Here is a 12,222-nt window from a genome sequence, read left to right on the forward strand (position 1 = left end):
CTGGCAGGTTGTATTTCGAACAACAGCCGAGCCCAAGCTGTGTGATTCGGCGATTCCCCGTTCCATTCTGCCCCCAGTTTTTCTTTTTTTCCAACCAGATTATTCGCCTTGAATTTTCTGCACAGCAAGTAAGATAGTATTGGCAAGCCAAACCACTTTTTGGAGTCCGAGTGTTTGTGCCTACCCACCCTTTTTTTCTGCTCCCAGTCCCTGACGCAGGGAACCCGGGGCAGAAAAGTTTGCTCCTTTGCTGAGAGCCTAGAGGGAAGTGCAGTCCGGCCCTTCCCCGGCTGCCCGGTTGTGGGGTCAAAGACGGACTGTCGGCTAAGCCAGGGATGTACGAGACAGCGGTACAGACTCCTGCGGCTTCCGAGCCAGCGGGAACCCGGCCCGCCTGTGCCCTGAGATCGCGCCCTAGAAAAGGATGGTGGACCCTGGAACAGGGTGAATGTCGGGGAGGCTGGGGCAGCCTGGGCTTTAGCCGGCTTGTTTTGGCCGGCTTTTGGCGCAGTACGTGTTCTGTAAAATTGTGACAGGTTATTAGCAAGGGAAGGGGCACGCGGGGTCACGAAGATGCCGCACGCTCGGGCTGAGAATTCTAAGGCTGGTGATTCCTCGTCTGGGCCCAGCCCGCTGGCATGAGTGCAGCCTGTAGTCGCTCGGCATCTGCGTGGAAGTAGGTCTCCCCTCACCCTGTAGCCGCCAGACAAGAGTTACAGGCCAGGGAGGCAACGGGAAAGGTTTCAGCACCAGCGCGTCGGGGACAGGGAATTCTCCTCGCGTGGTGAAGCGAGCCTCTATTCTTCCACGCCCGGTTCCCGCTCAGTACTCAAGCTGCCGCCCCTGGGAGACAAACTCTGGGGCTTGCTCTTAGATAAAACAACAGCTTGGAACCGATGTTGCTGTCCTCGAAAATATCTAGACCAGGGAATCTGTACAGAGGCTGTAAAACTCAAGTGGGTGCTCGGTCAGACCCCTGATTCCAAGGCAGAATTCATGACCACCAAACGGACAGGTTTTACCCGGGATAGTGGTTCATTAAAATAGTCTGCGTAAGAATAACCGGGGTGCAAGAGGCCGCGTCTCTGCTTGGGGCTGTGGGCAAACCCCTCCTCGCCCCAGGTCGGTTGAGTAGGGGAAATCCACTGCCTTTTGTTTGTAGGTGAGTGATGTGCATTGTGGCAGCAGCCGAGCAAAGGGGGGAAATTAATTGCAGCCAATTAATAATTAATCCCTTTTAAACAGCTTTATTATCTCTCCCGAACGACAGGGATTTGTCTGATAACCCCCCAAAGACCAAATGTCAAGTTTAACCAAATAGTTATTGCTTTATCAACCCGAGTCTGCAAATAAATTAATCAAAAGCAAATCTGTCCTTTGTGCGGCTCATTTGCTGGTAATGGATGGATATGAAGATTTGCCGATATTATTGTCTGTCATTCAATCTAACAAAGTGAACATTTATTGCATATATATTAAAAATTATCCCGGAATCGAGTGGCGCCGGCTTGCATTTATTGGAGTCTTCCCAGGGGTGAAGTCCCCTCGGATGAGGGCTCGTGGGGAAGAGAAAAGTGCGAGAGCGCGCATCCCAAATCTCTTTAAGCCTCTGCACCCGTCTCTGCCCCCTCCCCGCGGCGTCCCGCCCCCCAGCCTTTGCCCTCCTGGGGGGTGGGCGCGGGGACGGGGTGGGGGGTGGAGGGGGAAACGTGCCCGCTGTCGCCTGCTGAGCGGCCAAGGGAAGCCGAGCTGCTGTCAAAACAGAGGCCAGGAGCGGTGACCACTCGCAAAAGCATCGGCCCGAGGAAATTTGGGGTGTGATTGAAGAGAAAGAAACGGGAGGGGGGGACAGCTTCTCTTTGTCTTCTGTCTGGTTACATCATTTTCTAATTAGGCATAAAATTGTCTTCATACACTGGTATTGCGGCCTTCATAAACATAGCCATTATGGTTCATAAGGACGCCATTGTGGGGAGGCCTTCCCAAAATAGAAAGAACTGGGGAGGGAGAGGCTTGGAGTCAGGGAGGCCCGGCTTTGTCCTCCCCTGGGAGAAGATGGATGGCCAATGTCACGCAGATGATGACTTGGGACTATTAAATTGTCCGAGGGGGAAGAATCTTTACCAGCCCCCAGCAGGATCCGGAGGCTTTGGGGTGGGAAGGGAGGGCCAGGTGGCCGGCTTAGCCGGGCAGGTTGGAGGACGAAGCGGGTGAGTGCCAGGCGGGAGCGAAGTGGAGGGTGGTCGGGCGCCAAGGCTCCGGTCTTCTCTCAGCCAGGCCCTGCGCTCTGCGCTCGGGACACACCGGATCTCGAGCTGCCCTCTCACTCCAACCGCATCGCCAAAGCTGGGGGGCAGGTGGAGCCAGAGAATGGACAGCGGCAGCAAGCCCCGAGCAGTTCAGGGTAGTGCCAGGCGGGGAGACAATTCTTCCCATTATTCGAAGCGGAGACCCAAGGCGGGCCTCCCACCCGGCGGGGGGCACGTCGCTAACTGGCTAGAGATGGATGGAGGCTCCTGGAGCCCCCGGCGTCGTGTCAGACCCCGGGCAATTACTGTCCCGCCAGGATGGACACGCTGCCCGCCACCCTGACCCCGGCGCGCAGGCCTACTGGCTGCCTGAGTCGCCTCGGCGGTCCGCTCTCTCGCCTTTACAATAACCCGACTTGACATAAATAACTCCCATGCGCTTGTCTACATCTGCTTGACCTCCTGAACCCGCGGAGAATCTTCGCTGCGTTTACCCAAGTTACATTCTTCTTTAGAATAAAAGAGAAAAAAAAAAACAAAACTTTAAAACTGTAAATTCTAGTCTCCTGTCTTGCTCCAGCTAATTCGAGTTCTGGTGTGTCTTGCTATTCACATTGCTGCCAAACACACCAGTTCGCTTCTGGAGGACCGGGTCCTGCCTCTGCCTGCTTGTGCCTCAGGCATTGGCTGCGCTGTTGCAGGCACCCCTGAGCTTTCCGAGGTGACCTGAAGGCGCCCTGAGTTACAGGCGCCCTGAGGTGGTCCCGCCTCCGAAATCCCCTCCCCTGGCCAGACCTTGAGTGAGGGAGAAGGAAGAGTGGGTGCTGATCACCGGCTTGGTCCTGGGTTGTCTGAGGTCGCAGCTGGGGCCAGGCCAGCCAGTCAGAGCAGCCTGGCGCCTGGCGTGTGCTCCCGGTGACCTGATCCAGCAGGGGTGCGGGGGCGGCCCCGGAAGTGCCCGTGCTGGCGCCACGCGCTGCGGTCACCAGGCGCCAAGACTGGAGGGCTCGTATAGTGAAGGGGGCCAGTGGGGATGAGACCGAAGATTGCAGGGAATCGTCTGGCCAGGCTTGTGTCCAGCGTGTATCCCCAGCTGGAGCTGGCCTGAAGATGCCAGAGCCTTGCTCTGCGAGGCTTCCTCTGGGTGGGCGCTGGGGCCGGCGTGCCACTGACTTCCTGTCAGTCATCTCCGGTCTACTTAGGCCCAGCTGGCCGTGAGTCAGAGGATCTAGACAGCATCTCAGAACTTTCAGGATGGAAGAGCTCTTAGAGGTCTGGTGGTCAGAGTGACTTCTTGATGTGAAGGTCTCATCTACCCCCATCTGGGTGCGGCCTCCTGATCTTCTCTGAATTCCCCACCTGCGCAGGGATATCTGGGGAGCCAAGGATGGGCTCAGGGGTGGTGGGAAGTTGCAATTGCAGGAACAAGATCCTGCCTTTGCAGCTGTTACTAAGGCAAAAGGGAACAAACAGTGATCTTCAGATTCTGAAGCTCTAAGACCAGTTTTCCTCATAACAGCTTTCTTTCCATTAAAAAAGGGTCATTTAAATGTCCCTATTTCTGGAGTATGGTTTTTTACGCTGTCACTGTTAATGTCATTGGAGGTAGGCCCAAGCTGGTGTCTCTTTGATTAGGGTTCCTAATCCCATCCATTCACTTACTAGCCATTAGTCATTCTTTAATTAATTTCTACAAACACTTTGTGAGGGGATGTTCCACATGAGGTACAAGAGAAACAGAAAACACTGCACCCAAGGAACTTGCAGTTTCCTTGGAAGAAATATCACATGTTGTGGATACTGGAGGGTTCTGATGTAGCCTGGTTATAGAACCTCAGGACTCAGGTTGAGCCTAGATTTGTCACTTCCTGACTCTAGGACCTGAGTTGGGTACTGAAAGCCTCTGAGCTTCTATTTCTCATGTGTAGAGTGAACCTGTTGAGATATACACTCTGGGAAAGTGAAAGTCACTCAGCCGTGTCCGACTGTTTGTGACCCCATGGACTGTGGCCCTCCAGGCTCCTCTGTTCATGGAATTCTCCAAGCAAGAATACTGGAGTGGGTTGCCATTTCCTTCTCCAGGGGATCTTCTCAAGTCCAGGTCTCCTGCATTGCAGGCAGACTCTGTACAGACTGAGCCATCAAGGGATCCCCTAAATGTTCTGGGAGTCCCCCTAAATTCTCCGGGTGCTCTAAAACACATAAGTAATAGCTACAGTCCAGATAGAAATGAGCATAAAAACACTTGCACGGGCTTGAGGAAGACCTCAGTTTCTCTCTGTGCCTCTGAATTTTGCATTCCAAATAGTGGAGGACAAAGTACAAGGAAGGTGTGGAATGCATACTAGACTAGGAATCTTAACTGTGAGAAATAAATTGGCTTGTTTAATCTTTCTGTGTCCTCACCAAACAGTGGGGATTTCTACCTTATTTATTCCACAAAGTAGTTGTAAGGATCAACTCTTACTAGGTATGTAAATGTGTTTTGAAAACTAACAGGCATCTTGGGATAGCAGAGAGCCGTGGCTCCCTCTGTAGAAGGGAGGTGAGGTGGGTGGATGTGTGGCTGGTGGGGATGGGTGAGGTGGGTAGACCAGTGATGACTGCTGGAAGGTGGGCTTGTCTTCTGGCTCTACGGGAATGGGAGGATGCTGAGTCTTAGGCAGCAGCTGTCCACTACTGGAATGACTTATCTTTTCAGCATCTACCTGTGGATAAATGAGATAAAGAGAAGGGCTTTTCCTACATAGGCAAGGCCCTAGAGCTCTAGCACAGACAGCCGAAGTACTTGATTCAGGAAGCTTCACTGAATTTTCAAGGCTCTGCTGCCAGAAGTTTCTTTGAAAATGAGATTTGTTATTGATTGGGGAAAAAAGTGAGCAAAGTGAGATATTCTTTTGAAGCTTCCCTTCTGAAGATCCCTTCTGAAGAAATACACACTTTCATTCTTAGCAGGAAAAAAATGAGCCTGCTCATTTTGACTCCAAAACCAAACCATTCTTTTCATTCTATGCTCTTTGCTAAGAACTTTGCTAGCTCACTCAGGGAGGTGAGGTGCATTTTAAAAGAAACTTTATCTCCTGGCTGAACCGGGAGAAGGACAGTCACAGTGGGTTCTGAGAAAAAGGACTTTGACTCTAGAGAGAGTAAGCGCCTTTGAGATGGAAACCTTGGGGAAGGGGAGAAGTGAGGTGGGAGTGAAACTCCAAGAAGCTGGTCCACGTTTCCCTTGATGGTCAGAACGTTGATAAGGCAGCTAGTTAGCAACGTCTTCATCCCTGGTGGCATGTGGAAATCTTCCAGCAGGTTCTCAATTAAGGGAACTGCCTTTCTTTTCATTTGCTTCACTTTTGTGTTAAATGTTAACAACCTGATGCTATCTATTATGCTGCCATTATCCCAGAATGTTGACTGAACTGGTTCTTTTATCTGTATTATGGGGCTGCCTTACTTTCAGATTTATGCATTTTTGATATTAAATTCTTTCTCTTGTTAAGCCTAAGCTCTTGTTGACTTTCATTGACCCCCTGCCCTGGTCCCCAGTACTTTTCCATATTTAATATTGAAACATTTTTTCTCAATGCCCCTCCTGGCTTTGTTGCCATCCGCTTGACGGCTGTCCCTAATGGCCTGTGCTGTTTGCTCTGTTCTTGAACTTGGTGGGGTCACACAGTCTTTAACAGTGATGTCCTCTGAATGTCCACCCTTGCTGTCCAGCTAAGTTGCCCTGTGTCACAAGCTCTGCCCTTTTATCCGCCCCTAACTCCCAACTGCTCCTAATCACTTAAACAAACACCTTGCCTCCTGACGCCCCAGGCCCCCTGAACCTTTTGGGTTTTGTTTAGCTGAGCTGCTAATGCTCAGCCCGGTCCACAGGCGGCTTGGCCTCCCTGACCTGATACATCGCAGCTCTTCTCCTTGGAGCGCCTGCCTTGTCCAGCGCCCCCTGGGCCAAAGGCCAGGGTCCGGGCAGGGTTGACCAGCTGCTTGAGGTGGCCACAAAAGACACCAAAAGACAACCTCAGCTAGGAGCGGGTAAATGAATGTATTCATTTATCTTTCTTCCCCCTCACCCCAAACCTACCCACAAACTCAATCGACTGCCCGGCTTGAAACAAGACAAAGAGAAAATATTGGGAAGTTGTGTGGGGGTGGGGTGGGGTGGGGTTTGGTGGGAGAGGCCCCTCTCACACCAGAAATCTTAGCTCCTTCTTGGGGGCCGTCTGTTCAGTTTCACAACACTTACAGACCAATTTCCAGAATTGAAGTTGCCTGGTGTTTTGATTCTTCCTTTGCCTGTGCATTTGTGCCCTGAAGGTCCCTTCCAAATGGATACTAATTGTGGGGGCTGCACGCTGCTGGCTGCTCCAATGCCCCAGGGCCTCAGAGGACCTGCTTCTCAAAGCCTTAATTGACAAGGACCTGTCTGTATTTAGGAGCAGCTGGTCCAGAGCCTTGGCACATCAGTGCAATCTTAACGCAGCATCCCTAGCCCCGAGGAGGATGAGGGTAAATGTGGTTAAAATGAAGGAAGATTTATAGCTGGCCCCCTTGGGTAATAGGACAGAAGACAGCTCCTAAGATTTTCCCCTACGAGGGGGTTCATTCATCAGCTCCCGGGCCTGGTAACCCGGTAGGAGGCGCGCTCCAGCTATTATTACTAATGGGGGAGGGGAGGAGGGCAGCTTCGAACAATTAGGCAGGTGACAATATTCGACTACAATGCATCGTGCCCCAAACCGGACCGACTGACACTGCTCTGCCTCCTGCTTCCGCGGGCCTCGGCGCCGGTGCCTCCGCCTGGCTCTAGCTCTGGCTCTGGATTAATAAGTGGCGCCGCCGGAGGGCTGGGGAGACAGCGCTGAGGACGCCGGGCTGGCCTGCCTGGGAACACGGAGTGGCCGCTGGGACTCCTCGTTTGGGTGTCTTAAAGTCCCAAGCGGCCGGTAGCAAGGGCGATTGCGTAGACTAGTTGCTCCTTCCTGCGTCCCGGCAGGCGCGCCGGGCTCCGCGGCTTCCCAGCTTCCCATTGCACGCTGTCCTTCCGAGAGCCTTTCTGAAACCAGCTCGCCCCGTAGATACAGCCATTCAGCGGGTCACAAAGGGGTTGATTGGTTCACTGGGAACCCGGTTTTGTTGCGATGTGTGGGAAATACTTTGATGTGCGCCCAGTTCGCACGTGTGAACAGAGATAATGGGTTTGGGGATCTTCATTGAAACTTGAAGTTTTAAAGCAGAAATCCCCTAACTTTTGCCTGTTTTTCTCAACTTTTTCTTTTTTCTTTTTTCTACTCCTTCAGGAACAATGCCAACATTGAAGCCCGCGGTTGGAGTCTGCACAGTTGGAGATCTTTGGTGCCATTTTAGACATCTTTGGATTTCATCAATCAAACTGACTGCAATTTTCCATAAAAACCCTGAATTTGGGTCAGAAAGTGGGCAAAGTAGATAAAGATCATTCGAGCTGTCTTATGAGATGATAAATAGATATCCTTTCAGGCAACAATGGCAAAGTGCAGTTTTGTGATTCTCTTCCATGGGTTCTGAATGCAGTGAGTCGAAACGATTTATCCATGTTTTCCCATGGTTTAGGAGGTGTCTATACTTACTTGTCTCTAGTAGTCTGACCTTTCCCCGACTGAGTTGCTAAGTGTGCTGCTTTGAGTATTTCATTTCCTTCGTGTGTGTATGTGTGTTTTCCCAAAAACACACAAGAAAAGTTGTTTTTTTTTCTTCATTGCTCAAATCAATAGAATATGGGTCAGATCTAGATAATTCTCTGCCAGTAGAGAGGTTGCAGGCCCCTGAGTTGGTGTGGAAATTCCATTCGCTTGGTGGTTGCTCACAGGGCACTTGAGATACCATTTTAGATACCATGCTGAGTTGTAAACCCATTTTCCTAATAATAACAACCACAGCAACACCCACTGGCACTGTGTCCTTCCTATTCTTGAACTTGACGAATGGCCTTTTATAGAAGGTGAATAAAAGGAAACACTAAAAGAAACAAAAGAGAGAAACTCCCAAAGAGTATTTAGACTACTACCTCCAGAGACCTATCAAAGTGTTAGCTGAAATAATTTCTAAGTGAAGAAGAACACTTTACATTTTTCTCTTCCTTATGAAGAAAATTATGTTTACTCAGCATACACATCACAGACTAATCATCGCTGATCACTGAGGTTTAAATCCCCCTCCTTTTAAATTTTCTTGATCCTTCCCTTGAAAATGTTTTCATTTTGATAATCCCTTCACCCAATGTTTTTAGTTAACCAACTATCTTAAAAAATTCTTGAAGGATAGTACTGGCTCCTCATTGAGAAATCATGTTTGACATTCTTAGTTGTTCATGAATTAATTATCTGGTATGTCCTCATGAGCTCATAGATCTTGTGGAGGTATACTTGATTATGCAACAAATGTTTATAGTTTTTGATGTAAGATTTCCTCCTATACTCATAGGAATATCATCTTTTTGTGCTTTGCTTTTTAATATTCCCCAACTTTTTCTGATATTTCAGCTGGTAAAGAATCCACCTGCAATACGGGAGACCTGGGTTCAATCCCTGGGTTGGGAAGATCCCCTGGAGAAGGGACCGGCTACCCACTCCAGTATTCTGGCCTGGAGAATTCCATGGACTGTATAGTCATGGGGTCGCAAAGAGTCGGACACAAGAGGACTGAGCGACTTTCACTTTCATTCCCCAACTAAAATATCAAATGTATGCTACAAAGCATCTATAGAAGAGACTACGGTACAGTGGGAGTTAATTATTGTTATTAACTTACTGGCTTTATTAATTTTGAATGAAGCACATAGCTGCAGCTACAGTTATTTAAGTACTCTTTATTAGCTAAAATAATTAGCAATTTTTGGATACACTCTCACTATATAAAATTTAAAATGGCAATTGGAGATTCAGAAAAAATTCCCTCCTCTCATTTGTCTTTAATAAATCTTACTGTCAAATAGTAAACATTTTAACTTAATGTATAGCTATTTGAATGACCCTTTATCTTACTTTTTCAATTTTACATTTTAAAAGGTTGAGAACATATCTACTAAATCTAATATCAAATGATATTTTAAATTTAAAAGTATTTTCTGGAATTCAGAAAAACTGCTTCAAATCATAAATTTATGAAGGGAAGCATAATTATCTTGTTTAATATTTTCTCTAATGCCCTGTCATTCTCTTTTGCTCTTAATATTTTAGATATATCCATGATATGTATGAGATCTACTTAGTTACTTATCTTGTAGGTTACTTCCAATCAGGATATCACAAAATCATATATGAAATTATCATATGTATACATGGAATGATAGAATTTTGTTCACAGTTGTAGTCTGTTTTACATATCTTCTTTCAGTAATCCACCTACCATACCAAACAGTCACTGATAAAATTTTTAGTTGGAATTTTGCCATGCTCTGTAATACAATGAAAGCACTTGATTATTGTCATTGTTGATGACAACAGAAGCCTTATTGATGAACAGAAAAATTTCAAGCAGTCCTATCCAGTGCACTATGCTTTTTTAAAAAAATTATTTTATAAAGTTCAGACCAAAGGACAAATGTTGAAGCATAAACTTAAAGTTTCAGACATGAAGATACATTCTGGAAATATTATGACCAGGCAGGAAGTAATTTGGACTTTGTCAGGAACTGGATTTCCTAAGACCGGAACTGCAAACCAGAGAGGGAATATCTGTATCAATTTAACTTCCCATTTTTAGATGAGAAAACTGAGGCTGGGTGGATAAAATGGTGGTCACAGTGTTCATTCATGGTAGGACTGTAAGAGCAACTAAGCTTTCCACTGTCTCTCTCTGGCCCCTTACTAAGTCAGGGACACATTTCTCCACTATTTTTTTCCATGTTCATAAACAAGAAATAAATTAAAAAGGCATCTACATCCAGTTCTTTAAAGATCCTTCTCCCACTTGCAGCTTACCTTTAATAAGTTAATTTCTGCACAAGGGCAGCTGAGTCAATGCCAACAGCCCTCTTGGGGAGCTGGGCTGCAGTTCTCCTTTCATGGAAGATTTTTGTTCTTTAAAATTATTATTAGAGTTCCCTCAATATTCCCATTTCTGTTTCTCTACTTGCAATAAAATGAAGGAAATGAAATTGCTTCAAATAGGAAAAAAGGAAGAAAGAGAAAAAGGCTATCCCTGTACATACAAAGAGGAAAAATGTCCCCAGAGGAGTGAAAAAGAGGTATTTGGATCCACAGTTGTCCAGTCTGCCTGTTTTCAAATCCTGAATTTACTGTATGATTCATTTCATCCTTCACTTCTCTAAGTAACTACTCCACATCTTAAGTAACTGAGTAACTTCCACATCTCAATCATATAGAATGTATTTATTTTCCTAATACACATAATATTTTAAATCCATCATTTGACACAAATCCATAATCTGAAAATGATCAATCATGTTTTTCAAAGATCTTTTAATGCTATGTTAACATGTACAATAAGCAGGGGTAGCATTCTTATTTTCAATAATGACATTCATTAACTTGCTATCATCTCCTCTTCTATAAGGATGATTATTTTGGTAGTTTTTGGCAAATTTCACAATTTCTGAAAATCATGCGGTTTACTGACACATTTTTAGGGATTGAAAAGGCCCTATCAAGTAAATAATTTAAATCACCTCTATTTTCCCTCTCTTTTAGTTGGGTAATTTGAAGAGTAGGTGTCATGAATTTGAGTGGACCTTCTGATTGTAGCCTATTATGTACGTGACTTTAAAAATTGTCAAAAATGGCATTTTATCACTTCTTCACAAATATGTGATACAATTTTACCTTAGAACATTTTCAAGTTTTCATAAGAATTTAATAATCTCTGATTTAGAGGCAGAGCAAAGCTGTTGAATTTACTGGAGGCTAACATATGGGAAGGTTTTTAAAGAGCCATTCACATCACACCCCCAAAATGGTTTCAATCAGCAGGTATCCCGGTGTTTATTTAATGAAGAAATGTATGAACAGCTGCTGTCTCCCAATTTTAGAGGTAGTTATCTTTCATTGTGCTGCAACAAATCAGGAAGAAGAAGAGATTTTAGCTGCAATTTGGGATCATTTTATTAGATATGCAGGACTCCAACAGTAGATTCATACAAGAATAGGGAAGCTAGTTTATGGAAGAAAATCAAATATAACAACTCTGGGGATGGGATCTGTGGGTCCTGTTTTCAGATCTATTGCTTAGTTTCAAATTTGGAGGATTTGAAGCTTAGGTCATAAGAAATTGTCAAGTTTAGATTAAGCCCTAAAAGACCTTTGTGAAGAAAAATTAAAATCCAGTCTGACACTGATTCTTGACTGACTTTGTGTTATTACTGCAGATGGACACATGGAGCACATTTTTGTTGCCCAGTGCATGGTGGGCATTGACAATATCATGGTATCTCTCTATGCCAAGTGGACAACTGAGGCTGTGCTATGGTCCAGAGGGTTTATAGGTTGATAACTCCCAGAACAGACAGTCTTACAGCAGGAATGTCTAGTTGTGAATGCATTTTTTATTTTACCCCTATTTATAGCAAGAGATTTGGGACCAGACATGTATTTATTTCTTTGGTACATGTCTGCCTTCTGAACAAATATGAATTGGGGGGACATATACTGATTGCTCTCTCTCAGTATCAGCAGGACCTCCTAAAAATGAATAAAGGTGCTATTTAGCAACTTTAATAGGACTTACTTTAGAGAGCAATTATGAGAACATTTTGATAACTTTGGTCTTGGGGATAGGATTAACTACAGCCTTACAAGTTTTACCTAGTATTTCTTGTGAAGAGTTCCAAGGTTTGGCAGAATGAATCTTTTAGGAAACGTAGCCCTGAATCTGCTATAAAGGGGCCTACTGTAATGTGGATTAAGGTTATTAAATTCTCCACCCAGGGCCATTCAAGTGATTAGTTTATTTGGGAAGTTTCTTGAGAATGCAAGTT

The 12,222-nt window shown here is 46.0% G+C and overlaps 1 long non-coding RNA gene across 1 annotated transcript in view; it reads left to right on the forward strand.

Annotated features, from left to right (window-relative positions):
* Positions 1–7,755, forward strand: part of LOC112586100 — a 9,360-nt gene extending 1,605 nt beyond the window's left edge. Inside the window, exon 2 of the long non-coding RNA XR_003110494.2 lies at positions 7,550–7,755. This is a non-coding gene — a long non-coding RNA (uncharacterized LOC112586100). The remainder of the gene's footprint in view (positions 1–7,549) is intronic.
* Positions 7,756–12,222: the final 4,467 nt, after the last annotated feature.

This window comes from Bubalus bubalis, chromosome 7 (assembly GCF_019923935.1).
Source record: "Bubalus bubalis isolate 160015118507 breed Murrah chromosome 7, NDDB_SH_1, whole genome shotgun sequence".
Classification (NCBI taxonomy): domain Eukaryota; kingdom Metazoa; phylum Chordata; class Mammalia; order Artiodactyla; family Bovidae; genus Bubalus; species Bubalus bubalis.